This window comes from Dipodomys merriami, unplaced genomic scaffold (genome assembly GCF_024711535.1).
Source record: "Dipodomys merriami isolate MVZ:Mamm:240054 unplaced genomic scaffold, mDipMer1.0.p SCAF_282, whole genome shotgun sequence".
NCBI lineage: Eukaryota > Metazoa > Chordata > Mammalia > Rodentia > Heteromyidae > Dipodomys > Dipodomys merriami.
In genome coordinates this window covers 1,000,721-1,020,102 of record NW_027204293.1, presented here as the reverse complement: position 1 = coordinate 1,020,102, position 19,382 = coordinate 1,000,721, and the positions used below count along the sequence as shown (strand labels likewise).

Here is a 19,382-nt window from a genome sequence, read left to right as displayed (position 1 = left end):
GCCCTTCTGTTATCTGGCTAGACCGTAACAGTTATTCATTGTCCATCCAGCCTTACTAGACTTATTGTATTGTATTGCTTTCTACATCATTTTCTAGCACCTGGCCAAAATTATGATACGTAGTTACAGAATGAAAATGTAATGCAATCTTAAGAAAGTTATTTAGGGCTCTGTTAATGTGGCTTCATGGTACGGTGATTTCCTAGCATCCATGAAACCCTGGGTTCAATTCCTTAGTTACACACACACACACACAAAACCACTGGAAGTGGTGTTGTGCCTCAAATGATAGAGAGCTAGCATTGAGCAAGAAAAAAAAAAGCTCAGGAATATTCCCTACCCCTGAGTTTATGCCCCTCGACTGGCAAAAAGAACAAAAACAAATCAAATCAAAACAAAACAAAAACATTCAGTTAGTAAATGCAAAATAAATAAACCACACTTGGAATATATAATTGCTCCTTCCATACTGACACCTGACAACAGTTCCTAATTCATGTACTTTACTTATATTAGGATACTGTGTTGAAAAAAGTCTTGTTCATTAAGTCACAGCAATTAATGCCAGGGATGTGCTTAGATGTCAGGTAACGTTTAATTCTGGAAATTCAACCATTCCTGGATTTGTGTCGTCACTGCTAATCACAAAGAGAATGGTAGGCTATGTGTGATTTTGAAATCTTTTTGGTCAATTATGGCACCAAAAATGCAGAGGCTAATTAATAGTTGTGAAAGAAAATAAGGAATATATAACTCCAGATAGAAGGAATAAATGATAGTAATTAAGGTATACCAGAAACTGTTCTTGAGAACCATTTTTGGTTATTGTAGAACTAGTTGTCAGCTAGGCTGTTCCTCATTGCCTTTAGCATTCTAAATCTCTTAGGCTAGCTCTTAATCTCTGTGTGATAAATGTATCTCCTTCTATGCTATTCTTTCATACCTTATCTCCTTTGCTTTCTAAAAATCTTATTCTTTCTATATTTCTCTATGAACATTTCCTGATACTAAATACACCTATACAGATGGCAGAGGATGCTAATGAAAGGGTCCCAAAAATCATCAGTCATTAACGTAACAAAATGGAAAAGAGGACATATTTATTGCTACTTCAATTTTTCTGAAATGCTGCAATATCATTTGGTTAAAATTTCCATTCTTTGTCTACACAGTGTCATTCAGTACACATAAATGCAAATATGAGCAGGAGTTGGTTTACTCCTGTAATCCTAGCTACTCAGGAGGTTGAGACCAGAAGATTGTGGTTCAAAGCCAGCCTGGTCAGGAAAGTCCACGAGACCCTAACCTTCAATTAACCACCAGAAACCCGGAGGTGGTGCTCTAGCTTAGCACCCAGGATCCGAGTTCAAGCCCCACAACCAACAAAAAAGGTGAAATATAACTTTAAGTTTCCCCAAAAGGAATGACAAGTTCAATAATCTTCCCAAACAAAAAAATTCCAAAATGATTCAGTGCACCTACTTTTGCTGAGTTATGTTTTGGATTCTTTTCTGGACATATGCTCTAAAAACAAATCATTTAACTAGGGATACAGGTGGACCCATTTCAACAATGAGATGTACAAGTCGTTATGTTGAAAAACGAACTTTACAACGTTGGTGGGCGGGAGGATCGGGTATGGGGAGGGGGGAATATGGGAAGGGATGGGAAGGGGAAACAAAGAGGAGGCAACAATGATTGATAAGAAATGTACTCGTTATCTTGCCCATGTAATTGTAACTCCTCTGTACGGTATGCTCACAATAATAAAGAAAAAAATTGTAAAATATTAGCTTTACAATAAACATCTAATATTTCTCATTTGAAAAGAGAAGTCTATACAGTTGATGTCACTTGGCTTTCTTACTACCTTAGTTTAAAGCCAAACCAGCTAGGAGATTCTGTCAAACTCTTATTTGTAATTACACAGCAAAAAAGCCAGAAGTGGAATTTTGGTTCAAGCAGTAGAGTACTAGCTTTGGGGGTAGGTGAGCAGGAAAGAAAACTGTTCAGGGACAGGGTTCAGCCTCTAGGTTCAAGCCCCAGAACCAACACAAGCTAAACACAAAAGCAAACAAAAAACCAGATATTTCATTGGGACCCTCCTTAAAGGAGTATTGGTCTGAGAAGTGGCTCCTTTTGCTGATCATATACACTGGATGCTTTTTTTGGAATCCTTACTGCTCTGGAGAACTCAGGACTAAACTAAAGTAATTCATAACTGACTTCTGCAACAAAAGAATCATCTCAGGGGTGAAATATCCATGCAAAAAACACTATAGCAGTAGAATTTTTTGGGGGTCCAGTCTTGGGCCTGAACTCTGGGCCTGGGCGCTTTACCTCAGCTCTTCAACTCAAGGCTAGCGCTCTACCACTTGAGCCACAGCACCACTTCTGGCTTATTTTTGCTTATGTGGTGCTGAGGAACCTAACCCAGGGCCTCAGGCATGCAAGGCAAGTGCTCTACCACAGAGCCAACTTCCCAGCCCCAGCAGAAGAACATATTTAAAACAACGTTATTTCTTTTTGTTCTATGCTGGCCATCAAATGGCACATTTTATCTTTTTGTAATACTCTCAACTACAAGTTTACAGAAAAATTATATATAAGTAAAAACACACTAGAAAAAGTCAGGGACAGAGTTTCCTTCAAGCCTCGGATTCTCTTCTTTTACAGTAAAAAGGAAAGCACAAGTTAACTTGAACTTTGTCAATCCTCTATGTTCCATTCCTCTACTGGGATCAGTTTCCATATCCAGTAACAGTTACTTCCAGGAACAATCTATGGTGCTGCTTGAGGTATAATGAATGATTTCTGGCTTCACCGAAATAACACAAGAACACATTTGGACCTGATGTAACACGTGTTTCAGAGACAACTTAGTAAAGAGAAAATATAAAATTTATATTTTTTATAAATACATTATGCATGAGTATATTGAATTCAAACTTTGTAAATTCTCTGTAAATTGAGGCGAATTTTAAAGAGGAAGAAGGTTCCTAGATCATTTTTTGTGAGTATATGTGCTGCACATTATTTCCCAAGTGTACATGAATTTGTTAACTCGTGTTAACTATAGCAATAATAAGAGAAAGAGAAATTCTGTGTTTAAGTATAAGGGTTCAATACACTATAGAAGACTCTACAAATAAGACCACATTGAAACAATAAAGCCAAGTCCAGTATGTAGATTTATGAGAGTGATATAGAGAAAGCATTACTCCTACGTGGAACACGAAGTATGAGGCCACTCCCTTCCTAATCACGCTTGCTAATGACACAACTTTGTAGAAATTAGAATGGAAGAATAATTCTGTTTCCAATGCAAGTCAGATATAAGAGCATGGATTTAATAAGGAAAAAATTCCATCTTGAGAGAGTAGGGATTATACTAGCCATCAACTGGTGGATAAGATCACATTTTTTTCTTTCCTTTACTTATATATTTTTTGTTGGTGGTGGTCTTGGCACTTGAATTCTGGGCCTGGGCACTGTCCCTCTGCTATTCCGCTCAAGGCTAATGCTCTACCACTATAGCCACAGTGAGGCTTCCAGTTTTCTTGCAGTAAATTGGAGAAAAGAGTCTTCTGGACTTTCCTACCTGGGCTGGATTTGAACCCCAATACTCAGATCTCACCACCACCCAGCTTAGGATCACATTTCTAACAGTGTACATTCAGCATATGTATTGTGTATATTCATCTATCTTTATATGAATTCTTGAGTTAAAAATCTGGGCTACAGCTTAGACTTTACACTCACAAAAATGTTTGTAGTTTACAAGTTGTTTCTACTGGATAAATGAAACCTAAGTATGTAAAGGAGTCTGGGAAGTTCAAATTGCATCCAGCCTGGGCAGAACAGTGTTTGAGACACTATCTATAATTAACCAGCCAAAAGCTAGATTGGAAGAATGGCTCAGGTGATGGAATAACAGTCATGAGCAAGAATGATGAATAAGAGCTTGAGGCTTTTGCATACATACATATAAACATACACATACACACAGAGGCACTTATATGTGCACACACACATACACAAATGAAGCAACTCTCAGAATACGTAGAAAAGTTAGAAAACAATAGAAAGTATGTCCTGAGTGAGACTAGAATCAAGTGATAATTTTTAAAATTAGAAAATCCTAAAGTGAACTTTCTTCAAAAAAGTTTGAGAATATTACATAAGTAGGGACCAGAGATAGTAAGAGAGTCAAGTAATCAATATTAAAGGGATAGGATCCATGGAGGAATGAATCAGAGACCCGGCAGGTGCATTTGAAAATGTTCATACCCTGTGTCAAATGTTAGAACATCTTTGAAAATAGTGCATGAACAGTCTGAAAAGTCTAGTGGATAATATCACTGGTGAAGTTCAGAATTGATAGTCTGTATCTAGATTAAATAAACCAAGAAGGGGCTGGGAAGGTGGCTCAGTGGTAGAGTGCTTGCCTCGCATGCATGAAGCCCTGGGTTTGATTCCTCAGCACCACATAAGCAAAAAGAAAAAAGCCAGAAGTGGCTCTGTGGCTCAAGTGGTAGAGCACTAGCCTTGAGCTGAAGAGCTGAGGGACAGCATCAAGGCCCAAATTTCAGGCCCCATTACCGGACCCAAAAATAAATAAACAAACAAACAGATAAATAAATAAACCAAGAAACTATGGTGGGGCAATGTGATACAAGCCTTGAATTCTAGCACTCAAACTGACAGGAGATTAGAGACTGGAATTGCTACTGATACCTTCCCTGGACCAGGTAGTATAATTTTGTCTTAATAAAACAAACCAAACAAGAATGGAATACACAGTTGGAAATTTGGACTAATTTTTTCATTATGTTTTGAAAAGCCAAGTTTTCTATTGAAATACAACTGGTATAGAATCCCCAATTGTGTTTTATTTTTTTTAACTCTTTTAAAAAAAATTTTTTTTGGTTCCGGTTGTGGGGCCTGAACTCTGGGCCTGGGCACTGTGCCTCATCTCTTCAGCTCAAGGCTAGCGCTCTACAACTTGAGCAACAGCGCCACTTCCAGCATTTTTTCTTTTTGCTTATGTTGTGCTGAGGAATTGAACCCAGGGCCTCATGCATTCGAGGCAAGTGCTCTACCACTAAGCCACCTTCCCAGCCCCTCCTCAGTTGTGTTTTAAATGCGCTCTTCATTACAGAACATTCCTAGATGCAAATTGGTTCATGATTCCCATCCAAAATTTGCAAAAGTAAGTAATCATCATTCTGTTAGATTCCAAGGAAAGGATGAAGGATTACAAAAGCTTAAGCCTGGAGCAATAGCAAAGATCACCTAATGTAGGTCTTTATAGATCTTGCTAAATTGGAGTTTAGACTTCAAAAAATATTTTGGTTTCGTTTGTAATTTCATATTCTATAGGATACTACAAAATTCTTTTTAGGTAGAGGGTTTAATTGACAAATTTACAGGTGTTTCTTTCATTCTATTTACCTAGCATATTGTTTCAAGTGAGTTATAAGGAGAAGTCAGTTAATAAATAATTCTAACTGTTCATGTAGAAAATGATAATGTGAATAATTTAGACCGAGTTGCCAAGAAATTGATGATATTAATTTATAAATTTAGAAAAAGCAATTTTTGAGGCTTTAATATAACAGTATGAAGAGAATAATTGTGTGACATCTTCTTTCTTCTACCTGTATGTAACACAGGAAGCAATTTCCTTAATTACGTGCCTCTGTATACAGTGAGAAAAATGCTAGGATTTGGGTTTGTTTTTATTTTTTTTTGTTTTATTGCTTTGTCATAGGGCTTGAACTCTGGACCTGGACACTGTCTCTGAGCCTGTTAAGCTCAAGGCTTGTGCCTTACCACTTCAACCTCAGTACCACTTGTGTCTGGCTTTTGCTGAGAAGTTTATTGGAGATAAGAATCTAGGGATCCTTCCTGCCTGGTTGGGCTTTGAACTGTAATCTTCCAATCTTAGCATCCTGAATATCTATGATAGTAAAAAAGTATAAATATAAATAATATTTGCAAGAATACCAGTGGAGGAAAAATGATGCAACCCAGTATGTTGTGGTGTTCTTTCCAGAACACGGAGGGCATCACATTAGCAAGGTGTAATATTTTCCCCAATAAAGATAAGCGATTTGTGATGTGAATTAAGGGAATTTTGAGGTTCACCCTACAAGTTGGAAACTGTTGGTCTAGGATGACTTTATGGCATAAATTTGGGATTGATGGTCATAGAAATAATAGCTTAATCTGATAAATTGCTTACTCTTGAAGAATTAATTATAACCGATGCTTTATAGTTTTATCCTATACCAGAATGTGGCTATTTTTCTGTTCACTTCTCAATCTGTAACACCCCATTGGAAAATGCATCTATTGCAGAATTACATAACATGCAAACAGGTACTATTTTGAATCTCTCAGGTATGGAATGTTGAGAATTTGAAAGTGAGTAGTTATTAGTCATAGGAATTTTGAAGAACACACATATTTTGTCCTCTTAACAACTAATTTACTTTTAAAAGTTATGGGTTTCTATAGAATTAAATGGTTTTCGGTTTTAGTATGAGAAAGTACTAATTTATTCTTTTTTGAAAATATTGGCAAGTATATTGTGAAAAGATTATCTAGTTGGTTAACATTCAAGTTGATGGCCCTCTGATAAAGAAGGGGTAATTAATTCAAATTATATGCCAAATAGTACTGAATTTTTAAAAAGTTACTACATAAAGAATAATATTTACTATACCAATACAATGAAATTTTATTTCATACAGCTTATTTTTTAAATTTAATTTTAATGTGAAAGTGATGTGCAGTGGGTTAGCAATTGTAAGGCAGTGAATGCATAACTTTTCAAACTTGTTATGCCCTCTCTCATTTTTTCTCACATTTTTCCTTCACACCCAAACCCCTCACAAGTTGTAATGTACATTTCCAACATATTGTCTTCTGAGTATTTCTAATGCATTGGTTTGCTTTTTGTCCTTTATCTTGCCATTTTGTTGTTTCTCTTCCCTTCCCTAATTAAGGTAAATGTATACACAAAATGTACCAAAATCAAACACAGTAGGAGTTATACCATAGGGGAAAAACCCAAGGAAAATAGAAATCACATAGTACATTAAAAACAACAACTGCAAATAAATATCTCTTTCCATATCTTGGAGTTCATTTTGCTCAGCATCAGCTTATATGTTCATATATATGCATAACAAAGCCACTGGAAAATAATGGTTTTATGGATACTATATCTTGAAAACAACATGTTAACTGTTTTTGATGGTAAACGTGGAATTAGGATTGGTAAATTTGCGATTCTGATAAAAGAATTTCAAAAGTGTTTTAAAATTAAGACAGGTAAATTTTAATTTTTCTAACTTTTAACTTAGCCTATTAAGAAATTTTAAAATTGCCTGGGAACATAGGCTTTCATGCAAAGAAATCCATGGAGACTTAGCTGAGAGGGAGCAATGTGGGTAAGGTGGCTCATTTTCACAGTAAACAAACAAACCTCACAAACCTTGCTGTAAATCCTGTAGGTTCCCATGAGAATTGTCCTTACCCAGGAAATATACACTTACTGTGTGAAACAAGGTTGTAGTGGAATTTAAATTCAAAGTTTTTTTTTTAAAATATAAGACATCAAAATTTGTGAATTGACCTTTAATTACTAAACAGTAATTCTCTTAAAAAGATTATTTGGGTCAAAATATTTAGGGAGAAAGTGTCCTCCACAATGAAATAACGTATTGAGTTTACACTTCTCTGTTTTAATACTTTCCACAATGTCTGCATGTGAAGCACTGAAACACAGAAAAAAATCTGATTGGATACTTCAAACCAGTGATTTCACATTTCTAAGTAGCTCAAAAATATAATATCCTTATTAACATGAGATAGTGAATACTTCTTTTATTACATAAGCCAAAAAGTTTGGGGATCAGAAAAGAATTGAGCAAATAGAAAAGGTAAGAAAACACGTTATTAGAAGCCCTAGCTAAGCGTTTTGGTTTCAGCAGTGGAGGGGGCCAAAACTTTTTTATATAGTGATATAGATTGTGTTAATGTTTTTGCTACCTAACGTGATTTTACTGAGCTTATTTGGCTGAGTATAATGCAGAACAAATTGAATGAAGACATGAAAATAAATTCCACCTCCAAATAAAAGAGTTTTCAAAGAGAAACCATGAAGATGTAGCATTGGGGACGCATTATAGTGCTTCAGCTTCACTAGAATTGAAGCCAGGAACCTGTGATTAATTAGAAATCAGGCAAGAGCTAAGAAGAGGACATAGAAGTAGGACATAGAAGTATTGTCCTTTGTAACAGACAATATCATCCAAGGAATTGGTGATTTAACTCTCTTCTTCTCCATACATCTTGTTGAGCAAATACAAGACCAAGAGGAAAATAACCTATTGAAATAATTTTGCAAAGAATAACTTCATTGTTCCTGATATTGTATCTAAGGAGATTCTTAAGAGAGAAGATAAAAGTTTTATGAGAGAAGATAAAAGTGGAGTATTCTTAGGTTTCCAAGCATCTTGTTAGCAAAATATCTTTGAGGTTACAAGTGATTGAACCAAAATGTGTTGGAATATTTATTTTTGTCGGCACTTTAGACACAAGAAGATTTCAAGGTAAAAGGAAAAAGAAAAAATTATAGCTAAATATTTGTGATTATAGGTTCTTTGAATGGATTTTTGGAGACAAAGTTTTGCATTAGCGTTGGTCCTCATTAACATAGTTGTTGGATTTTCGTGGCAACCAAATGAAAAGGGGAAGTTTAATGGACTCGCTTGAATAAGTAAACAACATGATAGAAAATAATGGCAAATAATATTTAATGAATTATTTTGAACAATTACTTTGTGAGAACAAAGAAGGAAAGATATAATTCAAAATCACTTGACGTTATTAAAAGTATGAAAATGGAGTAGTGAGGAGATTGAGAGAAAACAGAGAGGACTGTTTTCTCTCCAGTGGAGGAATAGGTTTTTGATCTTGTTTCTTCCATTCTGTCTTCACAAGCTATCAAGTGTGACTCAGGATTGGAGTATCCAGTTCAGACAAAGAGCACTCGCAGAAGAAAATATTTGCAGAAGATATAGGTGATTTATAACCTTAGACAATCTTTTTAAATCTAGTCAAAATCCTTCCCTACCCCAAACTGCCCTCTTTGAACAGTTTGTTTGCTTTTCCAAAGACTGCCCTTCATTAACTGCTTAAAATTTTGAGAGGTCATATTCATACTCTCTAGAGATTGCTGTTTGGTTGTCATTTTTGTGTGTTTTTGTTTGTTGTTTTTTTTAACTGAATTTCAAAAGGTTGTGCAAGTGTTTTACAATTAAATATGTCCATCAAATTGTCTAATGCTCCTGGATCAGAATCACTCCTTCTATCAATGTCAACCAACTCTTTCTCCAAGATTGAGTTCAGGTTTAGCACTTCCTTCATTACATATGTACATTGAGTATACTAGCTGTACTTGCCCCTTGTTCCATTTTTCATTCATTCTATTTTTTTACTATTGTTCCTCTCTGGTTTCAATTTCCTGATAGTCATTCTGTTAAAGTGCCTGTTAATACTTTGAAAAGTTTATATACATTCCATGGAGTTTCACTCCCACATATACTTGAACTGATGTCAGCTTATATTTCCATAATTCATTCATCTGCAATAGCAATTTGCAGACTGGAGATGTGAAGCACTTAGACATGATTTTATTCGCGTTCATTTGGAAGATTAATCTTTAGTCAACAAGAAAATTTAAAAATGGCTTAGAATTTATTTCTAACTACCAGTTATTATAAATGGCTTTGTACAATGGTGTATGATTATTTTATTTTACATAGGATAATTTCTTCTACTACCTATAAGTTTTGGAAAAAGAAGAAAACTAAAATTTACTACTTAGAGGAATATGACAGAAATAAAAGACAGATTTTATTTTTGTCACATCTCTCATCAGTACCCATATTCAAAACTTAAAGTCATATTTCTTACTATGTTAGACAGATAGGGAAAATATAAAACAACACATGATAAGGCAACTATTAGTCACTTTTTAAAATGTACTTTCTTATGTGATAAAAATTTACTTTATTAGCTAATATTTGGGTTTGAAATATGGGAGGCTGATCTATTTAACACATTTCTGGAAGGCACCTACTGAACAACACAAATGGTGGGGAGTACTATTTCTACATTTTGATGAATGGTTGAACTTGTTTGCTATTGGTGCTGGGTACGTAAATCAACTCTATTGTAACTAGCTCCCTACACTTGAAAACCTTGTAATGTCACTATCATCTACTTGTAAAGTGTTATTTTGGCAAATGTGATTTTAAATAGTTTATTTGAAAATGAATATACTTTCAGGAGATTAAATATAGGTTATCTTTGGTTTGAGAATGACAACATTTTTTTATACTACAGAACCTAGTTTTACTGAAGTACCAGTGTTTTGAAGCACTAAGGATATTATCAATTAATGTTTTTCTAAATTATATTTGACCTCTAAATCAAGTATTCCTAGTTTGGTAGGCCACTTATGGATCTAACATTACAGAAACTATTTTTTGGCTGCACTGAAATCTTTCATTAATCATTAGGAGAGGGGTATTAAAAATAATCTTGTTCATTTGTAATTTTGTTCACTCATATGGGCTGGTCATCTGTAAATTGAAAGTTTGAATTACAGTACTTTCTCTCTGATTTTGTGGTCTCATCTTTCATTTTAACTTGCCTTCCATTTCACAATTAAATTCTGCTACTTCTTGTAAGGAATTGGGGTCCTGAAATATTATAGGAAATGAGAAATTGAGATGTCTTCAATTATTTTCTGTTGGCATGTTGCATGGGCCTATGTGAGAAGTCTTGCCCTTGTTTTCTGATGATACAGATAACTGGGAACTGGTATCCTCGGATCCGTGGGTCCTTCAAAAGAATAATAGCTTTTAGACATCATATCAGCAAAATTTGGGTATAATCAGTAAGAACGTTTCAGAAATATGGAGAAAAACACTTTGGGACCAGCGAGTTAAAACAATAAACAGAGCATCAGAGTAAAATCCGTTATAGATTAGCAGAAAACAATACTGTTATTTTACCATGTGAATTCAGAAAATCACGAACACTTAGAACGTATCACAAGTTTATACCGAAGATATTGCATTAATACTTTTTATATTCTAATATATATCCTAAATCTAATTATTTATATTCCATTCTATTTATTGGAATAAATGTCAATATATTTGTCAAATTATCAATTCTAGTAAGATTCACTGTGTGAAATTTAAAATCAGCACATATTTTATATTTATAAATATAAAATATATAAGTATATATAATATAAAAATTGTTTTGCATTGTTGTGTTGTGGTTAGGGAATCAAAGGCAACTCTGTTTTAAAGTATTATTCCATTATCTCTACCTCAGTGTTTGGTAGAGTTAGACTTCAAGCTTTACCATTTGTAGATTTACAGCCTAGAGGCAAGAGGAAACACTGTGATTAAAACATTACCAATTTAAGGCCTAATATCGAGGAGAAACATATGGACTTTTCCAGGAGCTATGGAAATATTTGGTGATAGAGAGTCAGTAGTGTAAGTTCCTGCTTGGTTGGATGATAGACAGGCCAGGACAGTAGGTAATCATGCGTATGAAAATTTTTTCACCTTCTTGGCTTTAGCTACTTTTGAAATGATAGGTATAATAAACAATTATATTTTGATAAAATACCTTCCATTCTGAACAATTTGGTCTGAACTGTTAATCTCTCTATGATCCCTTGTAACTAAGATTAGTTTTGTTCCAGTAAGACAATCTATGCTGTCAGGGTAAGATATTCTGGTTGGTCTGTTCCTACAAGGAAGAAGGGTAAAGGTTCAGGTAGACATTTGTCCCAGCAAGACCTCATTTGGGAAAGTTTAAGCTGCGGAAGTTTAGAAGTAGCTCTCAAGCAAGGCTTAGTTTGAACCCATTAGCTCTACAAAGCTAACTCAGTTGATAAATAAGTACTTGAAAAGCCATCACCTTTGGTCTTAGCTTTAAAGGCTTCAAAGTATGATCAAATTTAAAATGAAAACGACAAAATAGTCATTGACAAAACAATTGTAAATATAAGCAATCGACCAAATGATATAAGCTTTTCCACTATACACAGAATTTTAGAGAAACAAGATCAATCGCATTTTAAGGAACAATAAGGGTTCCTTGTTACAAATAGGCAACCATGGATATATGCCTGTATAAAGATTGCATCATTAAGTACTTAAATTTAGAGGGTACTACATGCTTCAGCAGCAGGTCTACCCAAATTACAATACCACAGAGATTAACATGGCACTTGCACAAGGATGATATGAAAATTTGTGAAGTATTCCATATTTTTCATTCTTCTGATGCAAGAAATATAAAAACAGTTATTAAAAAGTTGATTACAAAAATACAAGTGTAACAATACATGCAATTCATAGAATTAAAGGTTAGTTTGACATCAGTGTATTAAATCTTCACCTTAGAAAGGCCTTTACATAGCATAATCTTTACAAAACTTGAAATTAGATAACATTGTCATGTTATCCCAAAGAAATAAAATAATATAAGGACCTAGGAAAAAAGGAATCTTAAACTTCTTCTATATGGAATGCAATCTGAAAGGACACATTTATTAATGAAACTATACATTATATAAAAATGTAGAATTCAAAGTATTATATATAGGGGCGAATGAAATAGATTATGGATATTGTACAAACATAGATATACTTTTTTCCTAAAAGCACCAGGAACATCTTTAGTTCCTATACTATTCATTTCAACAGATAAGTTAAAATTATTTCTGATTAAAAAATCACAAACTCTGCAGAAATCATTATAGATGTATACAAAAAATTCTTGAATATATTTTGACATCAGAGTCAGGCAATTCACTTGGAAGAATACCATGGAATCCATGAATTTTTAAAGTAAGATATTGCTGTTGCTTTGTATTGTGAAAAAAATGGTAGGGCCACAAAGGATGGACTGGCATTTTTGAAATTTAATAAACTTAACCAAAACATTAGGACTTATGAAAACAATTTGTACAGCCTTCCACAACTTCAAAGAGGTAGTGATACATACTTATCCTTTTGGCAATATTAAATGCAGTTTCTTCCAAGCTGTTCTTCAAACTTGGTTTGATATAATGGTTCAACAGAGTACCTATTCGATTTCTATTTCCAGCAGCAACATGCAAGGCGGACAAGAGGCCTTTAGTTTGGGGATTGGTATCTGCCACTCTGGTATTATTCCACATATAAGCGCTGTGCAGGGGTGTCAGCCATTTAGAGTTATTGCATGAATATCTGCCTTGAGCTACCAACTCATGGACAATGTCTAAATGTCCACTCTAGGCTTCCATATGAAGAGGGGTATACTCATACTCATCCCTAGTATTCATTTGGGTGGCCTTTTTGGAAAGTAGTCTTCACACCATAGTAAGCGGATTAATTTTGGCATCCCAAAGAAGAAATTTGCTTGGATCCTACTCCATTTTTTTCTTGAAATTGATACAATTCCTCACTCTTTCATCTTGTTCCTTGTCTGAACATGAGGACCTTTGGTGTCTTCATGTGCAGCTTATTCTAGGAATGAGAAAATAGGAAACAATGCCTTCTTTGTAAATGATTTGAGAAATATCATGTTATAGTGTAAGAGAACTCACTATTCAACATATGGGCTTTAAGAGTTTTCTAGTAGCTTTCTAATGTTGGTATCCAACATTAGAAAAAATGTATAATGCAGTAGTAAAATAGAAGTCCTTGGTATGACTACCTAAATTCTTGTTTTTTTAAAGACACTTGTTTTCATCTAAAAATAGGCCTGTCTATTTCCTTCAAGTGATTTTGATGATTGAAGATGCTTAATGAGAAGTCAAAATGTATTAGTAGTCCTTTACTATCAATGAAATTTCACTTTTTCTTCTTGGAAAATATAATGATCAAAGCAATAGTTCAGAATCAGCAAGCAATAGTTCAGAATCATGCTTCAAGTGCAAGTGAATCACCAGTAAGTAATCCTTGATTCCATTTTCCACAAAGTTTTGTCACAGATACAATCTCCCTGCCTTCTGTAGCTGCTTTCCTAGCCTGGACCTATTCCTTCATTGTACAGGAAAATTTTGGATACTGGTGGAGATGCCACTATTATTTCCCAAAAATATTGGCCACCAAGTTGGCCCCTTACCTCGTCCCTAACTGACCTTAAAGGCATAGGGCAGTCAAAAAACCCTTTGGTAAGCTCCAGGGTTCTTAATTGGACTGACAAAGAGGGCAATAAGGGAACTGTTACTCCTTTTGTTGTTCCTGACCTCCCTGTTAACCTATGGGGCCGGGATATCTTGACCCAGATGAAAGTTATCCTTGCTAGTCCCAATTCTGTGGTTACACATCAAATGCTCCGTATGGATTTTGTCCCTGGTACGGGTCTTGGAAAATCAGGAGAAGGAATCGTTGAGCCCATCCAAGCTACCCAAAAAACAGATAAACATGGGCTTGGGTATTCGGATTTTTAGTATCGGCCCCTGACCCTCCTGTGCCCCATGCAGATAAAATCATTTGGGTGGATCAGTGGCCCTTTACCCAAGAAAAATTGGAGGCAGCCTCCATGTTAGTACAGGAACAGTTGGTGGCAGGCCATATAGAGCCATCTACTTCACCATGGAATACTCCTATTTTTGTTATAAAGAAAAAATCAGGCAAATGGCGCCTTTTACAAGATCTACGCGCCGTTAATAAAGCTATGCGTCCAATGGGAGCACTACAGCCAGGCATTCCCACACCGGTGGCTATTCCTAGGGACTATTACAAAATGGTTATTGATTTAAAAGATTGTTTTTTTTTAACCATTCCCCTACATCCTGAGGACATACCCTATTTTGCCTTTAGCCTTCCTCGCATTAACTTTCAAGGCCCCATGCAAAGATTTCAATGGAAGGTACTTCCCCAATAGCCCTAGCCTTTGTCAAAAATATGTTGCCCAGGCAGTGGACCCTGTGAGAAAACGATGGCAGCGCGTCTATATATTACATTATATGGATGACATGTTGCTTGCTGCACCTGACACCCACGAACTTAGAAACTGCTATTTAGACCTTTATAAAGCCCTTACTGCCCTGGGACTACAGGTTGCCCCCGATAAAGTTCAAACACAGGATCCCTATACTTATTTGGGTCTAGAACTCCAAAATAATCAAATTCGGGTTCCTCAAATTCAACTTCGTTTAGACCATCTTCACACCCTTAATGATCTTCAAAAGTTGCTTGGAGATATTCAATGGCTTAGGCCATACCTAAGGTTGCCCACCAGCGTGCTTTTGCCTCTTAATGAGATTTTAAAAGGGGATTCTGACCCCTCCTCTCCTCTCAAGCTTACTCCCAATGCACGAAATGCCTTAAGCCAAGTTACTGAGGCCATCGCCCAGCATTTTGTTACACAGATTTCCTATAATCTTCCTCTGGTCTTAATTATTTTACATACCCCTCATACACCCACAGGATTGTTTTGGCAACAGATTCCCCACTCCAATAATAAGGCCAGCCCCCTGCTTTTGGTCCATTTACCCACCACATCCCCCAAGGTTATTGCTGTTTACCCTGCCCAGGTAGCCTCTATCATTATCAAAGTTCACTTGCTCTCTCGACAATATGTCGGCAAGGACCCTGATACAATTTTAATTCCATACACCAAAGACCAGAGTCAATTTTTACTTCAGACTGGGGATGAATGGGGCATCGCCCTGTCAGGATTTTTAGGACTAATTGACAATCATCTCCCCAATGATCCCCTTTTACACTTCGCCCAGCTATATCCATTTGTTTTTCCCAATGTTACTCAAAAGACTCCCATTCCTCAAGCCCTCACTGTCTTTACAGATGGCTCAAGCAATGGCCGTGCAGCCTTCATTGTTAACAACCATACCACCACCTTTGATGCCCCTTACCAATCAGCCTAGCTTGTGGAGTTATTCGCTATAACACAGGTTTTTATGACGTTTTTTGATAAGCCTATTAATATTTATACAGATAGTGCTTACATTGCTCATTCTGTTCTCTTGCTAGAAATTTTACCCGCTATTAAAGTTTCCTCCAATGCAGCATTTTTATTTACTCAGCTTCAACAGCTAATTCAGGCCAGGAGACATCCATTTTTTCTGGGACACATTAGGGCACATTCTGATCTCCCTGGCCCTCTTACACAGGGTAACGCTCAAGCTGATGCGGCCACTCATTCCATTTTTCCCATTTTTGTTGAGCCTGTACAAAAGGCTACAGAATTACATAATCTTCACCATCTAAATTCCCAGAGTCTTCGATTGCTTTGTAAAATTACTAGAGAGCAAGCACGGGAGATAGTAAAGGCATGCCCTGCCTGTGTTGTCTCCCTTCCTGTACAACATCTGGGTGTTAACCCCCGTGGACTGCTACCTAATCAAATCTGGCAAATGGATGTTACCCATTTTCCTGAATTTGGAAAAACAAGATATATACATGTCTCCATAGACACATTTAGCGGGTTTGTTTTTGCTTCACCACACTCAGGAGAAACTGCCAAAAATGTTCTCTCTCACCTTGTTTTAGCCTTTTCTGTAATGGGAAAACCAGCCCACATAAAGACAGACAATGGCCCTGCCTATACCAGTGCCAAGTTTAAACAGTTTTGTGCTATTTTTCAGATTTATCATACTACTGGGATTCACTATAACCCCCAAGGTCAGGGCATCGTAGAACGAGCCCACCACACCCTAACAACCTGGCTTACTCACCTCAAAGCCTCTGCCTTTTCATTTTCCACTCCTAGGGATCGCCTTAGTCACACATTGTTCTCCCTTAATTTTCTAACTCTGGACAATGAAGGCCACTCGGCAGCTGACAGGCATTGGCACCCATCTTCCAGTTCTGCCTGCCCGTCTGTCATGTGGCGAGACCCCCTTACAGGCAAATGGAAGGGCCCAGATCCTGTTCTTATCTGGGGGTGAGGTTCACCCTGTATTTTAGATCAAGAACAAGCAGCCCCAAGGTGGCTGCCAGAACGCTTGATAAAACAGGTTAATGGCTTACCACAACCCAGGGGAAACCTTCCCCCTGAGGATGATGCCTTTTCTCTTGCAGATGCAGCTAGAACTCCAGACATGGACCATCCTGTTTAAATTTATTAAATAATAGATTAATCTCTTGGTTTCTAAGCCCATACAGGTTCATCACCATCGCCTTGATATGGCAGACGCAGCATTGAGATCTAGAAATTAGTGTTTTTGCCATGAGCTTGTTCCAGTGGGAAACAGCCCCCCTTCTTTTTCTTATTTAGAAAACTCTTCTTATTCATAACTCCTGACCATTCAACAGGCAAGGCCTATTGCCATAAATAGGTTCGCCCCTCCTCCTATAGGCCCCTCCACTTGGGGGAGGATGCACCTATGGGAGGAAGAAAAAATGCTCTAATCAAGGGTGCAGGTAAGACTGCAGGGGGATGGATCCGCAAGATCCCAAAACCAAGACCCCTGAGTGGCAAGCTCTGGTGCATGATGGTTGGCATGCATACCCACAAGCCATCTCCTCAAAAAACATGCCAAGGCCTGTAAAATTCCCCTCCCCGAATGAGGACGCTTGCTCAGAGCAGAGAAAAACCCTGCCCCTTAGAGGAACAGAGCCTCTGTCACCCCCTCAAAAAGAGCACCAACAATTGATGGTCAATTTTCTAAATAAGAAAGGGGGAGATGTTGTGAGCCCTGCAGGGAGTCTATTTGCATGATAGGCTTGACTATCTCACTGGAACATCAGGAGGCTGTTCACAGAATCTGGTCTTTTCATCCTGCCCCATACAAATACCAGTAGCTGCTTACAACCACCTTTTCACCCCCCTGTAGCTGCTAACGACCACCTTTTCACTGCCCTAAGCAAGCATCCTGCAGCTGCTATGCCCAATGAAAAAGCTTCCTTATTCTAAGCATATAAATACCCCTATGTAAAAAATAAAATTTGGCAGCTTGATCAGAATCCTTGTCTTGCTGTCGTTCGTGTCTCTTGTCCCTTCATTCCTTCTCCCTTAGGTTCACCGCCCTCGTTGAAGTCCTGCGGGTCGGGACAATTCATCTTCCATTCAACAAGTAGTAATGTGTAACAATTCCCTTTGTTTTGCTCCTTATTAAATTTGTTTCCATTTTATTTCATAAGGAAGGATGATTTCATAAATCTATTGTAGATGCAAAAATATGTCAATTTATTTCTAACTGTATGCAATGATTTATACATACACATATATTACACAGGTTACAATGATAATTTATAAGTTCTGTTACTATACAATTTACTGAATTATTAAAAACGTCGAAGGCTCATGCCTGGAATCCTGGTTACTCAGGAGGATAAGATCTGACGATCATGTTTTGAAGCCATCCTGCGCAGGAAAGTCCATGCGCCTCTTATCTCCAAACAACCAACAGAAAATCAGAATTGGAACTGTGGCTCAATGTATTAGAGTGGTAACCTTGAGAGAAAAAGCTCAAGGACATCACCCAGGCTTTTAGTTCAAGAACTACAATCTACCCAAAAAAATCTAATTTACACCTCTGTAAGTAGAGTATTTCCATCACCCAAATGTACATCCATGCTCATTTGCAAGGTAACTCTGTTTTATCTCAAGTACCACTAAATATTATCACTAAAGTAGCATTACAACGTGGGTTCATTCTATCTCTCTAATGGATTTTTCTCCACTCAAATACTCAAGTATTACAATTGTTCTAATTATTTAAATCATAGCTTTTTTTTTACCCCTAATACTAGAGTTTGATTGAGTGTTTTGTGCATCTTAAATGGATGTTCTTACCACTTTGTCATGCCGCCAGCCCTAAGTTATCCTGATTATTTTTCAGCTAGAAACTGGCTTCCTAGTTGTGTATTAACTTGGTCTCAGTGCACTTGATGTTATTCTTCCTGGAATTTAGAATAACAGGTGCATGGCATTGTGTACAGAACTTTCTGTTCAGTCTGGGCTTTAGCCACTATCCTCCCAACAGTGCACTCCCATGTAGTCACAAATTTCATAAGCTTGTCATAGCTGATTTTTTTAAATCTTTCATTTCCTGCAGGTTCTTGAGTACTGAATTAATTTTTGTTTTCTTGGGTTGTTTTGTTTCATTTGAATCTATGTGTTGAGTTGTTCCTCACTTTTCCTTTTGTTTCTTTCCCTCAAGTTCTTACCTAAAGTGCTAAGAAACCAATTCTTCTTTTTCAAGATAGTCAGTGTGAACATTATTTATTCCAAAGCAATTTCAGTATCTATGAATGGTATACACATGCTAAGCGCAGACTTTGGCATACACAGATAGATCATGAAATATATGAAGA

General features: G+C 36.6%; 1 long non-coding RNA gene and 1 pseudogene across 1 annotated transcript in view; both read left to right on the top strand.

Moving 5' to 3' along the window:
- LOC138838551 (uncharacterized) overlaps positions 1–19,382 on the top strand; it is a 42,911-nt gene that overhangs the window by 5,368 nt on the left and 18,161 nt on the right. The gene's annotated exons all lie outside the window — the stretch shown is intronic.
- LOC138838553 (U6 spliceosomal RNA) lies at positions 12,283–12,382 on the top strand (annotated as a pseudogene).